This window comes from Fundulus heteroclitus, chromosome 19 (genome assembly GCF_011125445.2).
Source record: "Fundulus heteroclitus isolate FHET01 chromosome 19, MU-UCD_Fhet_4.1, whole genome shotgun sequence".
Classification (NCBI taxonomy): Eukaryota; Metazoa; Chordata; class Actinopteri; order Cyprinodontiformes; family Fundulidae; genus Fundulus; species Fundulus heteroclitus.
The window spans coordinates 16613869-16619319 of record NC_046379.1 but is presented as its reverse complement, the minus strand read 5'-3'; the positions used below and the strand labels follow the sequence as shown (position 1 = coordinate 16619319).

Below are 5451 nucleotides of genomic sequence, written 5' to 3'. Positions count from 1 at the left end.
GTCACCTTCACATGTTCCCACCCTAGAGCCCCCACATGCATACACTCTTACCACACAGTGCGCACACTCACTACATACATCCTACATTCTCAGGTCCAGGCAGAGGGGTGTCCAGCCCCCTGACCTGGGAGGTGAACCCCAACATCAGCACGACCACCACAACTCAACCTACCAGGTCCATACTCCGGTCCTAAACCGTTGTGTTGCTGCATGTTGTTCTCAAGTGCATTTAAAACTGGGAGGGCCAAAAGGGGGGTGCCCGTCGCAGCCCAACCCTTCTCCGGAAGGTAGTCGGCGCCAGCGCAATCTCCCCGCAGTTTTTATTCTGGATGCTTTCATTCTTTGCTATGACCTATCATAGATCCACATAGATCCATAATTAATTTAGAAGTATGAATGTAAACTATGCTACATTCAGCATGGATCAAAACTAGTGTGACTGGGCGTGTTTCAATTACGTGCTTAATATCGGTGGTAAGGATGCCACTTAAAGCAGATTTTGTCATGCCAAGGCTGCTGAAACAATTATGATCCTGTTATGTGTGTGTGTGTGTGTGTGTGTGTGTGTGTGTGTGTGTGTGTGTGTGTGTGAGAGAGAGAGAGAGAGAGAGAGAGAGAGAGAGAGAGAGAGAGAGAGAGAGAGAGAGAGAGAGAGAGAGAGACTACTGCTCAACTGATTTTCACTGGTGGGCGTGGCCAGGGGTCTGCAGCTCTTCCCCCTGACTGCGCTGTCCTCATCCTGCTCTTTGAGGTTAAAAAGAGGCTACTGGACAACCATTCTCTGCCCGATGATCAGCTGATGTGGTAGAGTTAAGCCCTATTAGTTATTCCATTTGTATTATGATCTTTTCTTACATGTTCAAGTTTGTCTTGATAGTTTGTGTGATCCTGAGTTTATCTCTGAGTTCTCAGCATCTCCCAGGTTTAAGCAGCTGTTGGCAGCTCCTCTCTGTTGTTCAGCCTCTCCAGGAAAATCCTCTGCATCCTCACACGGCTTATACAGTCACAAGTCACCAAGACGGTCTTACCTTTCTCCAAAGCTAAACCTGCCGCCAATCTGTAAGGTAAACAACCTTTCAACCATCCAATGCGCTTACCTTCTCCTCTCTGTTACATCTTACACCTTTTTCTGTTCATTATGGATAACCTGTACCATCCACGGTATAGGTCTGCATCTTTCCAAGTTGTAAATAAAGCACTTGCCTTTCAGCATGTAGTGTTTTTGAGTGATTTCCTCATGGGTAACACATAATGGATATGACAAAACTAAAATGTAAGAATTTGCTTTGAAATTTGACAAATCAATACCAATTGTACGGTGCTCAACAGATTTTATATAGACCATAAGGGATTAAAGCAAATTTTATTCAGAAAGAATTGTGTTAAGGTGAACTGTTACATAGCTACATGTTCCAATTTGAATCACTTTCTGTAACACTGAGGAGGCCATGGACAAGGAAGAAGCCATATGCTTTTAAATAGGTAATTTCACCTTAGTTTGAAAAGAAAAATAACAACTCAGATGCCCAGATGAAAACTGATTCCAGAAATTGCTGCAATGCTCATACTGGACCACATGGTCCCAATTTTACCCAGCAATAAAGAAACCCCCATAGGAAAAAACAACACTCTGATATGGTTAGATTCAAGCTAGCTGCACACTGAAAACCTGGTAAAAACAACTGTTGGGCTTTCCTGTGCATTTTATTAATTATGCAAAGCAATAGCGGGACATGCAAAAAGCATTCTCTAACTTGCTTTTTTTGTTGAAACAACAAAAACAGCAAGTTTTCTGAATCTTTATTTTGAATAGTCTTTGCAAAAATCCCAAATTTAACAACAAAATATAGTGTTTGGAGGTGACAAAGAAATACAAAGACTGAAGAAAGGACTGTTTGAATGTTTAGATCTTATGCAACTCTGTTGTAAAACAATACTTTTGGCTTTTGTCCCCTTAAGAAGAATGATTTTAACAAGCATAATGCCATTGCAGGTATGCAGGAATAAGCAGGGAGGAGTATATCTGCTCTAAGCAAGGTTTGATCCTGGATCCACTGCCTAGTGTTGTACTGAGGTGTTCAACTATTCATGAGTGCAGGACCCTCCTGTTCCTCCTCTCTGAGAATGCGAGCTGAGACAGACGGCTGGCAGGAGGAGGGAAGGATGCTGCTGCGTTTTCTGCTGCAGAGTTTGGAGAAAGAGAAGGACAAGTTTCTCTCTGCAGCTGCAGCAGAGGCTAGAAACATCAAGTCTCTGTGTGGTGTCAGACAGAATCAGCAGCAGAGAAATCTCGGAGGACAGATCGGGGGATATACTGCTCTGTGAGCGCTCTCACAACAAACTGTGATTCACCTGAGAGTGTTAATGAGGTTATCATGTCTGGGTTGGTTATGCTCTGGGAAAAGCTGCGGATTAAACTGTACTTTTATGGCATCATGATTCACTGTAATCTACACCATGGAGAGGAAGGAAATTAGGTAACAGTCCCAGACTGCTACGGTGCTGGTTATTGCACAAGTTAGGTAACAGACAGAAGGAAAGACAGTTAAACCCGTCACCCTGTTAAGGCTTGGATCACCCCATATTTCTCTACATTAAGCCACTAAAAAAATAAACTTTGTTGTTACCTTTTAAAAAGCTTTTAACCAGCTTGATGCTGCATGATTGTGGATGTCTCTAGTCTTGTCAGCTCCTTCCTGGACTTTTTTTCCTTTTCCTGAAAGAAAACTAAGTTACTATTGGTCTGCAGCTTTTTAAGCCTGTCACCTATTCTGCTATTTCCGACTTGTCCAGTTTGCTCATTTTTTTGCAAGGACACAGTACACAACTGCTATCACTGGCAGGTACAAGGCCTGGGATAAAATAGTATTGAAAAAAACAGTCAAAACCTAGGGAAAATTTTAAAATCTGCAAGAAGGTCTGGAAAACTAGCAATCAGCACTAGATTAAAATAATACGAAGTCTACCTGCTTTGGTGGAATGTAAAACAAAGTTTGTCTTTTCTTTTTCTTGTGCACATCCATATCCTTTTAAAGAATCATAAAGCCCATAAAGAACATTTTGAGATGAATTTCTCATTCATTCAAAAATGTATAGCATTTTAAGAAAATGGCCCTTGCTTGCAGTTGAATGTATGGTTTACAGTTGGACCCATCAAACATGGCAATAAAGATGTACTGTTAAAACTCACAAATGACCAAAAACCTACCACTTCCATTCATATTTTGCAAAACGACTGATTTTGCTAATGATTCTACTAGAAAGGGATGTTGGAAAGCCCTAAAATACAACACTTTATTCAATTAATTTTTAAGTAGTACAAGAGCAACATGTAGTTTTAACAAGCATAGAGCGCCCTCTGTGGATATAGGTAATGTTTACTACTTGGTTCATGTTGGTCAGCATGATTTACCATTTAAAATTGATAGAAGTCGCACCTGACTATAAATCGCAGTATTGGCCAAACTATGAAAAAAGTGCGACTTATAGTCAATAAAATACAGTTTATATTAAGAATACATTCAGGGATGTAACCTGGCCTGCTCTCAGGATGCTGTAAATCCTTTTGAGGCAAACATTTCTTCTCCAGTGATGTGGGGTGAGATTTATCCTCTGTGGATGTTTTGCTGAAGTGAAGGGAACAAACACAGAGGGGTTTTGGTCTTTGATTTAAATTTAGATTATTCTGCCACAGTCATCTTCATTTGTTATTTTTTCATAACCAATGGAAAACTGTCCACTAAGCACAAGATTAGCACTATTATCAAAACAGACAAAAAAGTGAAATAAAACTAAACTGGAAACCAGTTACTTAACAAAAATTGCACCCTCAAAACAAGCCATCAATACAAACAGGTTTACCTTAACTTGCATCATCTTATCAGAAATGACTGAAAAAAGTCAATCCCACAGTGCTGCATGAAAACAAAGCAGGAGCAGTAATGTTAAAGTGGATCTTATTTGTTGAATCAGAGGTATCACACAGAATCATTCAGCAGAAATGTTCAGTAAAACTCCATAGAGATGGAGTACAAAAAGGTACTTTGTATTTGTCATACTTTTTCAAAGTGAACTGAATTTTCATTAGCTTTTAAACTATTGCTCAAATTGGAGGCTTCATTAGTTAATGTTTTTTTTTTTGGTAGGCTTTTTGGACATATTGTGTCATTTAAAGAGAAAATGTGATTGATTGCCTTTTTATTACCCAATGCTGTGTCATTTTTCTTTCTTGCTTTCTTCTTTTCTTTTGTTCCTCTGTTTTTAATCTCCGATACTCAAAAGCTAGCTTGGACATAGGTCATATGGGCTTACTGCTTCAAGGGGAACGTCTTAAAATTTAATAATTTATTTTTTTTGGTCAAACGATGCTGCAGTTTGAAGTGTGATCAAATTCAGTCAGCACTGAAGGAAAAACAACTCCTGACAAAAAAACACTTAAATATTGTGGGATGCAGGTTTGGACAAAGCTCAATTAATTATTTTCATTTTCATAAAAAAAAAATTACTATGCTGTTGTTATCAAACTGTTTATTACTATTACTAGGAATGGATTTAACATTTAGCTTGGAAAACTTGAGTTGTCAATAAGAACTCAATTTTCTTACAACATTTAAACCTGTCTGAATGCTTAGCTCTGTCTTTGGTGTAAATACTGTTCTGAGACTTACAGAAACATATGGGTCCCTGGAATATTACTTAAGTCTTTTCTTTTATTTCCTTTTTATTCTTGTTTTATATATTGTTTGGTCAGGTCATCACAGATCCTACTGGTGTAGCTTCACGGTCATCCAGGTCACTGTCATCCTTGGTGCTTGAGCAGAAGACAATTTGAGTTTCCTCTTTGTTTCCTCAAGATTTCTGCCTCTTATTGTAAAAGTGGATGGCAGAGTTTCAATTGGATGGAGGGACTAAATAGCCACTTCACGGACACATGGCACAGCAAAGAAAAGCCAACTCTTAAGGTCAAGATTCACTTTTCTTTCAAGGACATATTGGTTTTTAAAAGAAAGACATTTTGGACAAAACACAGATGTCAAATGAGAGGACTGAATGAGCAAATCTGATAGAAGAGGGATAGGGATGTGATCAGATATCAGCTGTCCCTCACTATCTATCTATCTATCTATCTATCTATCTATCTATCTATCTATCTATCTATCTATCTATCTATCTATCTTCTATCTATCTATCTATCTATCTATCTATCTATCTATCTATCTATCTTCTATCTATCTATCTATCTATCTATCTATCTATCTCTCTATCTATCTATTATCTATCTATCTAACCCCCCTCTCTCTCTCTCTCTACTCTATCCTCTCTCTCTCCTCTATATATATTATATATATATTGAGAGAGAGAGAGAGAGAGAGAGATAGAGATTTGGCTTTAAGGATCAGAGTGTTTGATAGCAGAAGGAATATTTGTTGTTTGTCCTATCCTACAATAAAA

General features: G+C 38.6%; 1 long non-coding RNA gene across 1 annotated transcript; it reads left to right on the top strand.

Annotated features, from left to right (window-relative positions):
- Positions 1-735: 735 nt before the first annotated feature.
- On the top strand, positions 736-3419 carry LOC118567083. The gene is made up of 3 exons (XR_004933464.1): positions 736-804; positions 913-1064; positions 1994-3419. It is a non-coding gene; the product is annotated as an uncharacterized LOC118567083 (long non-coding RNA).
- The last annotated feature ends 2032 nt before the right edge of the window (positions 3420-5451 follow it).